Source organism: Symphalangus syndactylus, chromosome 7 (genome assembly GCF_028878055.3).
Source record: "Symphalangus syndactylus isolate Jambi chromosome 7, NHGRI_mSymSyn1-v2.1_pri, whole genome shotgun sequence".
Classification (NCBI taxonomy): domain Eukaryota; kingdom Metazoa; phylum Chordata; class Mammalia; order Primates; family Hylobatidae; genus Symphalangus; species Symphalangus syndactylus.
The window spans coordinates 70,592,255-70,608,253 of NC_072429.2; positions in this window are offsets into that span (position 1 = coordinate 70,592,255).

Consider the following 15,999-nt stretch of genomic DNA (forward strand, 5'->3'; position numbering starts at 1 on the left):
CAAATGTCCACTTGCACATTCTACAAATAAAGGGTTTCACAACTGCTCAATCAAAAGTAAGGTTCAACTCTGTCAGTTGAATGCACAGATCAGAAGGAAGTTTCACAGAATTCTTCTATTTTTTTATTTGAAGATGTTCCTTTTTCCACAATAGGTCTCAAAGCCAACAAAATGTCCACCTGTAGTTTATACAGAAAGAGTGTTTCAAAACTACCCAATCAAAAGAAAGGTTCAACACTGTGAGATGAATGCAGAGAATAGAAAGAAATTTCACAGAAGTATTCTGTGTAGTTTTTACTTGAAGTTATTTCATTTCTCAGCACAGGCCTCAGAGATCTCAAAACGTCCACTTGCAGATTCTACAAGAAGAGTGTTTCAAAACTGCTCAATCAAAAGAAAGCTTCTACTCTGTTAGTTGAATGCACAGATCAGAAAGGAGTTTCACAGAATGATTCTGTGTAGTTTTTATTGATGATATTCCTATTTCCACGATGGGCCTCTTAGCGCTCCAAATGTCCACTTGCAGTTTCTACAGAAAGAGTGTTTCAAAACTCCTCAATGAAAAGTAAGGTTCAACTGTGAAGTTGAATGCACAGATCAGAAAGGCGTTTCACAGAATGCTTCTGTGTAGTTTTTATTTGAAGAGACTCACTTTTGCCCGACAGGCCTCATAGCCCTCAAAATGTCCACTTGCAGTTCCTACAGAGAGAGTGGTTCAAAACTCTTCAATGAAAAGTAAGGTTCAATTCCGTTAGTTGAATGCCCAGAAGAGAAAGAAGTTTCACAGAATGCTTCTATGTAGTTTTTATTTGAGGTTATTCCTGTTTCCACGATAGGCCTCTTAGCGCTCCAAATATCCACTTGCAATTTCTACAGAAAGAGTCTTTCAAAACTACTCTTTCAAAAGTAAGGTTCAACTCTGTCAGTTGAATGCATAGATGAGAAAGAAGTTTCATAGAATGCTTCTGTGTACTTTTTATTTGGAGATATTCCTTTTTTCACGAGAGGCCTCTCAGTGCTCCAAATGTCCACCTGCACTTTCTACAGAAAGAGTGTTTCAAAACTCCTCAACCAAAGTAAGGTCCAACTCTGTTAGTTGAATGCACAGATCAGAAAGAAGTTTCACGGAATGCTTCTTTGTTTTGTTGATTTGACGATATACATTTTTCTACAATAAGCCACACAGCGCTCCAAATATCCACTACCCGTTCTTATAGAAAGACTGTTTCAAAACTCCTAAATGAAAAGTAAGGTTCAACTCTGCAAGTTGAATGCACAGAACAGAAAGAAGTTTCACAGAATGCTTCTGTGTAGTTTTTATTTGAAGAGGCTCATTTTTGCATGATAGGCCACATAGCGCTCAAATGTCCACTTGCAGTTCCTACAGACAGAGTGGTTCAAAACTCTTCAATGGAAAGTAATGTTCAACTCTGTTAGTTGAATGCCAAGAACAGAAAGAAGTTTCACAGAATGATTCTATGTAGTTTTTATTTGAAGAGACTCATTTTTGCACGATAGGCCACATAGCGCTCAAATATCCACTTTCAGTTCCTACAGACAGAGTGGTTCAAAACTCTTCAATGGAAAGTAAGGTTCAACTCTCTTAGTTGAATGCCCAGAACAGAAAGAAGTTTCACAGAATGCTTCTGTGTAGTTTTTATTTGAAGATATTCCTTTTTCCACGAGAGGCCTCTCAGTGCTCCAAATGTCCACCTGCACTTTCTACAGAAAGAGTGTTTCAAAACTCCTCAACCAAAGTAAGGTCCAACTCTGTTACTTGAATGCACAGAACAGAAAGAAGTTTCACAGAATGCTTCTCTGTAGTTTTTATTTGAAGAGGCTCATTTTTGCACGATAGGCCACATAGCGCTCAAATGTCCACTTGCAGTTCCTACAGACAGAGTGGTTCAAAACTCTTCAATGGAAAGTAAGGTTCAACTCTGTTAGTTGAATGCCAAGAACAGAAAGAAGTTTCACAGAATGATTCTATGTAGTTTTTATTTGAAGAGACTCATTTTTGCACGATAGGCCACATAGCGCTCAAATAAAACTCTTCAATGGAAAGTAAGGTTCAACTCTGTTAGTTGAATGCCCAGATTAGAAAGAGGTTTCACAGAATGCTTCTGTGTAGTTTTTATTTGAAGATACTCATTTTTTCACGATAGGCCACATTGCGCTCCAAATGTCCACTTGCAGTTTCTACAGAAAGAGTGTTTCAAAACTCCTCCAGCAAAAGTAAGGTTCAACTCTGTTAGTTGAATGCATAGATCAGAAAGAAGTTTCACAGAATGCTTCTGTGTACTTTTTATTTGGAGATATTCATTTTTCCACGATAGGCCTCTTAGCGCTCCAAATGTCCACATGCAGTTTCTTCAAAAAGAGTCTTTTTAAACTCCTCAATCAAAAGTAAGGTTTAACACTCTTAGTTGAATGCACAGATCAGAAGGAAGTCTCACAGAATGCTTCTGTGTACTTTGTATTTGAAGATATTCCTTTTTCCACGATAGGCCTCTTAGCGCCGCAAATGTCCCCTTGCAGTTTCTTCAGAGTGTTTCAAAACTCCGCAATCAAAAGTAAGGTTCAACTCTGTTAGTTGAATGCACAGATCAGAAAGAAGTTTCACAGAATGCTTCTGTGTAGTTTTATTTGAAGATAATCCTATTTCCGCAAGACGCCTCTTAGCGCTCAAAGTGTCCCCTGGCAGTTTCTACAGAAAGAGTCTTTCAAACCTCCTCCAGCAAAAGTAAGTTTCAACTCTGTTAGTTGAATGCATAGATCAGAAAGAAGATTCACAGAATGCTTCTGTGTAGTTTTTACTTGAAGATATTCCTTTGTCCACGATAGGCCTCATAGTGCTCCAAGTGTCCACTTGCAGTTACTACAGAAAGAGTGTTTCAAAACTCCTAAGTCAAAAATATGGTTCAAATGCATTAGTTGAATGCACAGATCAGAAAGAAGTTTCACAGAATGTTTCTGTGTAGTTTTTATTTGAAGATATCCCTATTTCCACGATAGGCCTCTTAGCGCTCCAAATATCTACTTCCAGTTTCTAAAGAAAGAGTGTTTCCAAACTTCTCAATCAAAAGTAAGGTTCAACTTTGTTAGTTGAATGCACAGACCAGAAAGAAATTTCACAGAATGCTTCTGCGTTGTTTTGATTTGAAGATGTTCATTTTTCCACAATAGGCCACATTGCACTCCAAGTGTCCACTAGCCGTTCCTGTAGAAAGAGTGTTTCAAAAATCCTCAATGAAAAGAAAGACTCAACTCTGTTAGTTGAACGCACAGATCAGAAAGAAGTTTCACAGAATGCTTCCCTGTAGATTTTATTTGAAAATATTCCTGTTTCCACGATAGGCCTCCTAGCGCTCCAAATGTCCACTTGCAGTTTCTACAGAAAGAGTGTTTCAAAACTCCTCAATCAAAAGTAAAGTTCAACTCTGTTAGTTGAAGGCATAGATGAGAAAGAAGTTTCACAGAATGCTTCTGTGTAGTTTTTATTTGAAGATATTCCTCTTTCCACGATAGGCCTCTAAGCGCTCCAAATGTCCACTTGCAGTTTCTACAGAAAGAGGGTTTCAAAACTCCTCAATCAAAAGTAAGGTTCAACACTGTTTGTTGCATGCACAGATCAGAAAGAAGTTTCACAGAATGCTTCTGTGTGGTTTTTATTTTCAGATATTCCTTTTTCCACGATAGGCTTCTTAGCACTCCAACTGTCCACTTAGAGTTTCTACCGAAAGGGTGTTTCAAATCTCCTCAATCAAAAGTAAGGTTCAACTCTGTTTGTTGAATGCACAGATCAGAAAGTAGTTTCACAGAATGCTTCTGTGTAGTTTTTATTTGAAGATATTCCTTTTTCCACAGTGGGCTTGTTAGCACTCCAAATGTCCACTTGCAGTTTCTATAGAAGCAGTGTTTTAAAACTCTATCAAAAGTATGGTTCAACTCTGTTAGTTGAATGCATAGATCAGAAAGAAGATTCACAGAATGCTTCTGTGTAGCTTTTCCTTGAAGATATTCCTTTTTCCACAATGGGCTTCTTAGCACTCCCAATGTCCACTTGCAGTTTCTATAGAAGGAGTGTTTCAAAACTCCACAATCAAAAGTAACGTTCAACTCTGTTAGTTGAATGCATAGATCAGAAATTAGTTTCACAGAATGCTTCTGTGTAGTTTTTCTTTGAAGATATTCCCTTTTCCACGATAGGCCGCATAGCTCTCCAATTGTCCACTTGGTGTTTCTACAGAGAGTGTTTCTAAACTCCTCAATCACAAGTAAGTTTCAACTCTGTTAGTTGAATGCATCGTTCAGAAAGAATTTTCACAGAATGCTTCTGTATACTTTTCATTTGAAGTTATTGCTTTTTCCACGGTAGGCCTCAAAGCCCTCCAAATGTCCACGTGCAGTTTATACAAAAAGAGTGTTTCAAAACCACAAAATCAAAATAAATTTTCAACACTATGAGATGAATGAAAGAAAAGAAGGAAATTTCACAGAATTATTCCGTGTAGTTTTTACTTGAAGATATTTCGTTTTTCACCGTAGGACTCAAAGATCTCCGAATGTCCACTTACAGATTCTGCAAAAAGAGTGTTTCAAAACTGCTCAATCAAAAGAAAGGTTCTACTCTTTTAAAAGAATGCACAGATCAGAAAATAGTTTCTCCGAATGCTTCTGTGTAGTTTTTATTTGAAGATATATATTTTTCACTATAGGCCTCAAAGCTCTCCAAATGTCCACTTGCTGATTCTACAAAAGGAGTGTTTCAAAACTGCTCAATCAAAAGAAAAGTTCTACTTTCTGAGGTGATTGAACAGAATAGAAAGCAGTTGCACAGAATGCTTCTGTGCAGTTTTTATGGGAGGATATTTCGTTTTTCACTGTAGGCGTCAATGTTCTCCAAATGTTCACTTGCAGATTCTACAAAAGAGTGTTTCAAAACTGCTCAATCAAAAGTAAGGTTCAATTCTGTTAGTTGAATGTACAGATCAGAAAGGAATTTCACAGAATTCTTCCGTGTAGTTTTTAGGGGAAGATATTTCGTCTTTCACCATTGGCCTCAATGCTCTCCAAAGGTCCACTTGCATATTCTACACATAGAGTATTTCAAAACTGCTCAATCAAAAGTAATGTGAAACTCTGTTAGTTGAATGCACAGATCAGAAAGGAGTTTCACAGAATTCTTCCATGTAGTGTTTATGGGAAGATATTTCTTTTTTCACCTTAGGCCTCAAAGCCCTACAAATGTCCACTTGCAGATTCTACAAAAAGAGAGTTTCAAAACTGCTCAATCAAAAGAAAGTTCTACTCTGTTAGATGAATGCACACATCCGAAAGTGTCTTCATAGAATGCTTCTGTGTACTTTAAAGGGGAAGGTATTTCATTGTACACCATAGGCCTCAATATTCTTCAAATATTCCCTTGCAGATTCTTCAAAATAGTGTTTCAAAACAGCTCAATCAAAAGAAAGGTTCTACTCAATGAGATGAATGCAGAGATCAGAATGTAGTTTCACAGAATGCTTCTGTGTAGTTTTTCTGGGAAGATATTTCGTTTTTCACCGTAGGCCTCAAAGCCCTCCAAATGTCCACTTGCAGATTCTACAAATAGTGTGTTTCAAAACTGCTCAATCAAAAGTAAGATTCACCTCTGTTAGTTGAATGCACAGATCAGAAAGCAGTTTCACAGAATGCTTCCGTGTAGCTTTCAGGGGAAGATACTTCGTTTTTCACCGTAGGCCTCAATGTTCTCCAAATCTCCACTTGCACATTCTACAAATAAAGTGTTTCACAACTGCTCAAAGGTAAGGTTCAACTCTGTTAGTTGAATGCACAGATCAGAAGGAAGTTTCACAGAATTCTTCTGTGTATTTTTCATTTGAAGGTTTTCCTTTTTCCCAGATAGGTCTCAAAGCCCCCAAAATGTCCACCTGTAGTTTATACAGAAAGAGTGTTTCAAAACTACCGAATCAAAAGAAAGGTTCAACACTGTGAGATGAATGCAGAGAATAGAAAGTAATTTCACAGAATTATTCTGTGTAGTTTTACTTGAAGTTATTTCATGTCTCACCATAGGCCTCAGAGGTGTCAAAACGTCCACTTGCAGATTCTACAAGAAGAGTGTTTCAAAACTGCTCAATCAAAAGAAATGTTCTACTCTGTTAGTTGAATGCACAGATCAGAAAGGAGTTTCACAGAATGCTTCTGTGTAGTTTTTTTTGACGATCTTCCTATTTCCACGGTGGGCCTCTTAGCGCTCCACATGTCCACTTGCAGTTTCTACAGAAAGAGTGTTTCAAAACTCCTCAATCAAAAGAAAGAAGTTTCACAGAATGCTTCTGTGTAGTTTTTATTGAAGATATTCATTTTTGCACGATAGGCCACATAGCTCTCCAAATGTCCACTTGAAGTTCCTACAGACAGAGTGTTTCAAAACTCTTCAATGGAAAGTAAGGTTCAACTCTGTTAGTTGAATGCCAAGAACAGAAAGAAGTTTCAAAGAATGCTTCTGTGTAGTTTTTATTTGAAGATATTCCTTTTACCACAAGGGGCTTCTTAACACTCCAAATGTCCACTTGTAGTTTCCATAGAAGGAGTCCTTCAAAACTCCTCAATCAAAAGTAAGGTTCAACTCTGTTTGTTGAATGCACAGATCAGAAAGAAGTTTCACAGAGTTCTTCTGTGTAGTTTTTTTTGAAGATATTCCTTTTTCCACAAAGGGCTTCTTAGCACTCCAAATGTCCACTTGCAGTTTCTATAGAAGGAGGGTTTCAAAACTCCTCTATCAAAACTAAGGTTCAACTGCGTTAGTTGAATGCATAGATCAGAAAGTAGCTTCACAGAATGCTTCTCTGTAGATTTTATTTAAAGATATTCCTATTTCCACGATAAGCCTCCAAGCGCTCCAAATGTCCACTTGCAGTTTCTACAGAAAAAGTGTTTCAAAACTCCACAATCAAAAGTAACGTTCAACTCTGTTAGTTGAATGCATTGATCAGAAGGAAGTTTCACAGAATGCTTCTGTGTAGTTTTTATTTGTAGATATTCCTTTTTCCACAATGGGCTTCTTAGCACTCCAAATGTCCACTTGCACTTTCTATAGAAGGTGTGTTTCAAAACTCCTCAAACAAAAGTATGGTTCAACTCGGTTAGTAGAATGCATAGATCAGAAAGAAGATTCACAGAATGCTCTTTGTACTTTTTACTTGAAGATATTCCTTTGTCCACAATAGGCCTCATAGCGCTCCAAATGTCCACTCTCAGTTTCTACAGAAAGACTATTTCAAAACTCGTCAATCAAAAATATGGTTCAAATCTGTTTGTTGAATGTACAGATCAGAAAGGAGTTTCACAGAATGCTTCTGTGTAGTTTTTATTTGACGATCTTCCTATTTCCACGGTGGGCCTCTTAGCGCTCCATATGTCCACTTGCAGTTTCTACAGAAAGAGTGTTTCAAAACTCCTCAATCAAAAGAAAGGTTCAACTCTGTTAGTTGAATGCACAGACCAGAAAGAAGTTTCACAGAATGCTTCTGTGTAGTTTTTATTGAAGATATTCATTTTTGCACGATAGGCCACATAGCTCTCCAAATGTCCACTTGAAGTTCCTACAGACAGAGTGTTTCAAAACTCTTCAATGGAAAGTAAGGTTGAACTCTGTTATTTGAATGCCAAGAACAGAAAGAAGTTTCACAGAATGCTTCTGTGTAGTTTTTATTTGAAGATATTCCTTTTACCACAATGGGCTTCTTAGCACTCCAAATGTCCACTTGCAGTTTCCATAGAAGGAGTCCTTCAAAACTCCTCAATCAAAAGTAAGGTTCAACTCTGTTTGTTGAATGCACAGATCAGAAAGAAGATTCACAGAGTTCTTCTGTGTAGTTTTTTTTGAAGATATTCCTTTTTCCACAATGGGCTTCTTAGCACTCCAAATGTCCACTTGCAGTTTCTATAGAAGGAGGGTTTCAAAACTCCTCTATCAAAACTAAGGTTCAACTGCGTTAGTTGAATGCATAGATCAGAAAGTAGCTTCACAGAATGCTTCTCTGTAGATTTTATTTAAAGATATTCCTATTTCCACAATAAGCCTCCAAGCGCTCCAAATGTCCACTTGCAGTTTCTACAGAAAAAGTGTTTCAAAACTCCACAATCAAAAGTAACGTTCAACTCTGTTAGTTGAATGCATTGATCAGAAGGAAGTTTCACAGAATGCTTCTGTGTAGTTTTTATTTGTAGATATTCCTTTTTCCACAATGGGCTTCTTAGCACTCCAAATGTCCACTTGCACTTTCTATAGAAGGTGTGTTTCAAAACTCCTCAATCAAAAGTATGGTTCAACTCGGTTAGTAGAATGCATAGATCAGAAAGAAGATTCACAGAATGCTCTTTGTACTTTTTACTTGAAGATATTCCTTTGTCCACAATAGGCCTCATAGCGCTCCAAATGTCCACTCTCAGTTTCTACAGAAAGAGTATTTCAAAACTCGTCAATCAAAAATATGGTTCAAATCTGTTAGTTGAATGTACAGATCAGAAAGAAGTTTCACAGAATGTTTCTGTGTAGTTTTTATTTGAAGATATTAGTATTTGCACGATAGGCCTCTTAGCACTCCAAATATCTACTACCGGTTTCTAAAGAAAGAGTGTTTCCAAACTCCTCAATCAAAAGTAAGGTTCAACTACGTTAGTTGAATGCACAGACCAGAAAGAAATTACACAGAATGCTTCTGCGTTGTTTTGATTTGAAGATGTTCATTTTTCCACAATAGGCCACATTGCGCTCCAAAACTCCACTAGCCGTTCCTGTAGAAAGAGTGTTTCAAAACTCCTCAATGAAAAGTAAGACTCAACTCTGTTAGTTGAACGCACAGAGCAGAGAGAAGTTTCACAGAATGCTACTCTGTAGATTTTATTTGAAGATATCCCTATTTCCACGATAAGCCTCCTAGCGCTCCAAATATCCACTTGCAGTTTCTACAGAAAGAATGTTTCAAAACTCCTCAAACAAAAGTAGGTTCAACTCTGTTATTTGCATGCACAGATCAGAAAGAAGTTTCGCAGAATGCTTCTTTGTTGTTTTTATTTGAAGATATTCATTTTTCCACAATAGGCCCCACAGCGCTCGAAATGTCGACTAGCCTTTCCTACAGAAAGAGAGTTTCAAACTCCTCTATGAAAAGTAAGGTTCAACTCTGTAGTTGAATGCATAGATCACAAAGAAGTTCCACAGAATGCTTCTGTGTAGTTTTTATTTGAAGATAGTCCTTTTTCCACGATAGGCTTCTTAGCACTCCAACTGTCCACTTAGAGTTTCCACCGAAAGGGTGTTTCAAAACTCCTCAATCAAAAGTAACGTTCAGCTCTGTTCGTTGAATGCATTGATCAGAAGGAAATTTCACAGAATGCTTCTGTGTAGTTTTTATTTGAAGATATTCCTTTTTCCACAATGCGCTTCTTAGCACTCCAACTGTCCACTTGCAGTTTCTATAGAAGGAGTGTTTCAAAACTCCTCAATCAAAAGTAACGTTCAACTCTGTTAGTTGAATGCATTGATCAGAAAGAAGTTTCACAGAATGCTTCTGTGTAGTTTTTATTTGAAGATATTCCATTTTCCACAATGGGCTTCTTAGCACTCCAAGTGTCCACTTGCAGTTTCTATAGAAGGAGTGTTTCAAAACTCCTCAATCAAAAGTAACGTTCAACTCTGTTAGTTGAATGCATAGATCAGAAAGTAGTTTCACAGAATGATTCTCTGTACTTTTTCTTTGAAGATATTCCCTTTTCCACGATAAGCCGCATAGCTCTCCAATTGTCCACTTGGTGTTTCTACAGAAAGAGTGTTTCTAAACTCCTCAATCAAAAGTAAGTTTCAACTCTGTTAGTTGAATGCATCGTTCAGAAAGAATTTTCGCAGAATGCTTCTGTATACATTTGATTTGAAGTTATTGCTTTTTTCCACGGTAGGCCTCAAAGCCCTCCAAATGTCCACATGCAGTTTAGACAAAAGGAGTGTTTCAAAACCACCAAATCAAAATAAATTTTCAACACTAAGAGATGAATGAAAGAAAAGAAAGAAATTTCACGGAATTATTCCGTGTAGTTTTTTCTAGAAGATATTTTTTTTTCACCGTAGGACTCAAAGATCTCCGAATGTCCACTTGCAGATTCTGCAAAAAGAGTGTTTCAAAACTGCTCAATCAAAAGAAAGGTTCTACTCTTTTAAAAGAATGCACAGATCAGAAAATAGTTTCCCCGAATGCTTCTGTGTAGTTTTTATTTGAAGATATATATTTTTCCACTGTAGGCCTCAAAGCTCTCCAAATGTCCACTTGCTGATTCTACAAAAGGAGTGTTTCAAAACTGCTCAATCAAAAGAAAGGTTCTACTTTCTGAGGTGATTGAACAGAATAGAAAGCAGTTGCACAGAATGCTTCTGTGCAGTTTTTATGGGAGGATATTTCGTTTTTCACTGTAGGCGTCAATGTTCTCCAAATGTTCACTTGCAGATTCTACAAAAAGAGTGTTTCAAAACTGCTCAATCAAAAGTAAGGTTCAATTCTGTTAGTTGAATGTACAGATCAGAAAGAAGTTTCACAGAATGCTTCCGTGTAGATTTTAGGGGAAGATATTTCGTCTTTCACCATTGGCCTCAATGCTCTCCAAATGTCCACTTGCAGATTCTACACATAGAGTATTTCAAAACTGCTCAATCAAAAGTAATGTTAACTCTGTTAGTTGAATGCACAGATGAGAAAGGAGTTTCACAGAATTCTTCCGTGTAGTGTTTATTGGAATATATTTCTTTTTTCAACTTAGGCCTCAAAGCCCTCCAAATGTCCACTTGCAGATTCTACAAAAAGAGTGTTTCAAAACTGCTCAATCACAAGAAAGTTCTACTCTGTTAGATGAAGGCACACATCAGAAAGTAGCTTCATAGAATGCTTCTGTGTAGTTTGGGAAGGTATTTCGTTGTACACCATAGGCCTCAATATTCTTCAAATATTCCCTTGCAGATTCTTCAAAATAGTGTTTCAAAACAGCCCAATCAAATGAAAGGTTCAACTCAATGAGATGAATGGAGAGATCAGAATGTAGTTTCACAGAATGCTTCTGTGTAGTTTTTATTTGAAGATATATCTTTTTCGACGATAGGCCTAAATGTGCTCCAAATGTCCACTCCCAGATTCTACAAAAAGAGTGTTTTAAAACTGCTTCGTCAAAAGAAAGGTTCTACTTTGTGAGACGAATGAACAGAATGGAAAGAAGTTTCACAGAATGCTTCTGTGTAGTTTTTATTTGAAGATATATATTTTTCGACGATAGGCCTAAAGGTGCTCCAACTGTCCACTCCCAGATTTAACCAAAAGAGTGTTTTAAAACTGCTCCATCAAAAGAAAGGTTCTACTTTGTGAGACGAATGAACAGAATAGAAAGAAGTTTCACAGAATGCTTCTGTGTAGTTTTTATGGGAAGATACTTCGTTTTTCACCGTAGGCCTCAATGTTCTCCAAATGTCCACTTGCACATTCTACAAATAAAGGGTTTCACAACTGCTCAATCAAAAGTAAGGTTCAACTCTGTCAGTTGAATGCACAGATCAGAAGGAAGTTTCACAGAATTCTTCTATTTTTTTATTTGAAGATGTTCCTTTTTCCACAATAGGTCTCAAAGCCAACAAAATGTCCACCTGTAGTTTATACAGAAAGAGTGTTTCAAAACTACCCAATCAAAAGAAAGGTTCAACACTGTGAGATGAATGCAGAGAATAGAAAGAAATTTCACAGAAGTATTCTGTGTAGTTTTTACTTGAAGTTATTTCATTTCTCAGCACAGGCCTCAGAGATCTCAAAACGTCCACTTGCAGATTCTACAAGAAGAGTGTTTCAAAACTGCTCAATCAAAAGAAAGCTTCTACTCTGTGAGTTGAATGCACAGATCAGAAAGGAGTTTCACAGAATGATTCTGTGTAGTTTTTATTGATGATATTCCTATTTCCACGATGGGCCTCTTAGCGCTCCAAATGTCCACTTGCAGTTTCTACAGAAAGAGTGTTTCAAAACTCCTCAATGAAAAGTAAGGTTCAACTGTGAAGTTGAATGCACAGATCAGAAAGGCGTTTCACAGAATGCTTCTGTGTAGTTTTTATTTGAAGAGACTCACTTTTGCCCGACAGGCCTCATAGCCCTCAAAATGTCCACTTGCAGTTCCTACAGAGAGAGTGGTTCAAAACTCTTCAATGAAAAGTAAGGTTCAATTCCGTTAGTTGAATGCCCAGAAGAGAAAGAAGTTTCACAGAATGCTTCTATGTAGTTTTTATTTGAGGTTATTCCTGTTTCCACGATAGGCCTCTTAGCGCTCCAAATATCCACTTGCAATTTCTACAGAAAGAGTCTTTCAAAACTACTCTTTCAAAAGTAAGGTTCAACTCTGTCAGTTGAATGCATAGATGAGAAAGAAGTTTCATAGAATGCTTCTGTGTACTTTTTATTTGGAGATATTCCTTTTTCCACGAGAGGCCTCTCAGTGCTCCAAATGTCCACCTGCACTTTCTACAGAAAGAGTGTTTCAAAACTCCTCAACCAAAGTAAGGTCCAACTCTGTTAGTTGAATGCACAGATCAGAAAGAAGTTTCACGGAATGCTTCTTTGTTTTGTTGATTTGACGATATACATTTTTCTACAATAAGCCACACAGCGCTCCAAATATCCACTACCCGTTCTTATAGAAAGACTGTTTCAAAACTCCTAAATGAAAAGTAAGGTTCAACTCTGCAAGTTGAATGCACAGAACAGAAAGAAGTTTCACAGAATGCTTCTGTGTAGTTTTTATTTGAAGAGGCTCATTTTTGCATGATAGGCCACATAGCGCTCAAATGTCCACTTGCAGTTCCTACAGACAGAGTGGTTCAAAACTCTTCAATGGAAAGTAATGTTCAACTCTGTTAGTTGAATGCCAAGAACAGAAAGAAGTTTCACAGAATGATTCTATGTAGTTTTTATTTGAAGAGACTCATTTTTGCACGATAGGCCACATAGCGCTCAAATATCCACTTTCAGTTCCTACAGACAGAGTGGTTCAAAACTCTTCAATGGAAAGTAAGGTTCAACTCTCTTAGTTGAATGCCCAGAACAGAAAGAAGTTTCACAGAATGCTTCTGTGTAGTTTTTATTTGAAGATATTCCTTTTTCCACGAGAGGCCTCTCAGTGCTCCAAATGTCCACCTGCACTTTCTACAGAAAGAGTGTTTCAAAACTCCTCAACCAAAGTAAGGTCCAACTCTGTTACTTGAATGCACAGAACAGAAAGAAGTTTCACAGAATGCTTCTCTGTAGTTTTTATTTGAAGAGGCTCATTTTTGCACGATAGGCCACATAGCGCTCAAATGTCCACTTGCAGTTCCTACAGACAGAGTGGTTCAAAACTCTTCAATGGAAAGTAAGGTTCAACTCTGTTAGTTGAATGCCAAGAACAGAAAGAAGTTTCACAGAATGATTCTATGTAGTTTTTATTTGAAGAGACTCATTTTTGCACGATAGGCCACATAGCGCTCAAATAAAACTCTTCAATGGAAAGTAAGGTTCAACTCTGTTAGTTGAATGCCCAGATTAGAAAGAGGTTTCACAGAATGCTTCTGTGTAGTTTTTATTTGAAGATACTCATTTTTTCACGATAGGCCACATTGCGCTCCAAATGTCCACTTGCAGTTTCTACAGAAAGAGTGTTTCAAAACTCCTCCAGCAAAAGTAAGGTTCAACTCTGTTAGTTGAATGCATAGATCAGAAAGAAGTTTCACAGAATGCTTCTGTGTACTTTTTATTTGGAGATATTCATTTTTCCACGATAGGCCTCTTAGCGCTCCAAATGTCCACATGCAGTTTCTTCAAAAAGAGTCTTTTTAAACTCCTCAATCAAAAGTAAGGTTTAACACTCTTAGTTGAATGCACAGATCAGAAGGAAGTCTCACAGAATGCTTCTGTGTACTTTGTATTTGAAGATATTCCTTTTTCCACGATAGGCCTCTTAGCGCCGCAAATGTCCCCTTGCAGTTTCTTCAGAGTGTTTCAAAACTCCGCAATCAAAAGTAAGGTTCAACTCTGTTAGTTGAATGCACAGATCAGAAAGAAGTTTCACAGAATGCTTCTGTGTAGTTTTATTTGAAGATAATCCTATTTCCGCAAGACGCCTCTTAGCGCTCAAAGTGTCCCCTGGCAGTTTCTACAGAAAGAGTCTTTCAAACCTCCTCCAGCAAAAGTAAGTTTCAACTCTGTTAGTTGAATGCATAGATCAGAAAGAAGATTCACAGAATGCTTCTGTGTAGTTTTTACTTGAAGATATTCCTTTGTCCACGATAGGCCTCATAGTGCTCCAAGTGTCCACTTGCAGTTACTACAGAAAGAGTGTTTCAAAACTCCTAAGTCAAAAATATGGTTCAAATGCATTAGTTGAATGCACAGATCAGAAAGAAGTTTCACAGAATGTTTCTGTGTAGTTTTTATTTGAAGATATCCCTATTTCCACGATAGGCCTCTTAGCGCTCCAAATATCTACTTCCAGTTTCTAAAGAAAGAGTGTTTCCAAACTTCTCAATCAAAAGTAAGGTTCAACTTTGTTAGTTGAATGCACAGACCAGAAAGAAATTTCACAGAATGCTTCTGCGTTGTTTTGATTTGAAGATGTTCATTTTTCCACAATAGGCCACATTGCACTCCAAGTGTCCACTAGCCGTTCCTGTAGAAAGAGTGTTTCAAAAATCCTCAATGAAAAGAAAGACTCAACTCTGTTAGTTGAACGCACAGATCAGAAAGAAGTTTCACAGAATGCTTCCCTGTAGATTTTATTTGAAAATATTCCTGTTTCCACGATAGGCCTCCTAGCGCTCCAAATGTCCACTTGCAGTTTCTACAGAAAGAGTGTTTCAAAACTCCTCAATCAAAAGTAAAGTTCAACTCTGTTAGTTGAAGGCATAGATGAGAAAGAAGTTTCACAGAATGCTTCTGTGTAGTTTTTATTTGAAGATATTCCTCTTTCCACGATAGGCCTCTAAGCGCTCCAAATGTCCACTTGCAGTTTCTACAGAAAGAGGGTTTCAAAACTCCTCAATCAAAAGTAAGGTTCAACACTGTTTGTTGCATGCACAGATCAGAAAGAAGTTTCACAGAATGCTTCTGTGTGGTTTTTATTTTCAGATATTCCTTTTTCCACGATAGGCTTCTTAGCACTCCAACTGTCCACTTAGAGTTTCTACCGAAAGGGTGTTTCAAATCTCCTCAATCAAAAGTAAGGTTCAACTCTGTTTGTTGAATGCACAGATCAGAAAGTAGTTTCACAGAATGCTTCTGTGTAGTTTTTATTTGAAGATATTCCTTTTTCCACAGTGGGCTTGTTAGCACTCCAAATGTCCACTTGCAGTTTCTATAGAAGCAGTGTTTTAAAACTCTATCAAAAGTATGGTTCAACTCTGTTAGTTGAATGCATAGATCAGAAAGAAGATTCACAGAATGCTTCTGTGTAGCTTTTCCTTGAAGATATTCCTTTTTCCACAATGGGCTTCTTAGCACTCCCAATGTCCACTTGCAGTTTCTATAGAAGGAGTGTTTCAAAACTCCACAATCAAAAGTAACGTTCAACTCTGTTAGTTGAATGCATAGATCAGAAATTAGTTTCACAGAATGCTTCTGTGTAGTTTTTCTTTGAAGATATTCCCTTTTCCACGATAGGCCGCATAGCTCTCCAATTGTCCACTTGGTGTTTCTACAGAGAGTGTTTCTAAACTCCTCAATCACAAGTAAGTTTCAACTCTGTTAGTTGAATGCATCGTTCAGAAAGAATTTTCACAGAATGCTTCTGTATACTTTTCATTTGAAGTTATTGCTTTTTCCACGGTAGGCCTCAAAGCCCTCCAAATGTCCACGTGCAGTTTATACAAAAAGAGTGTTTCAAAACCACAAAATCAAAATAAATTTTCAACACTATGAGATGAATGAAAGAAAAGAAGGA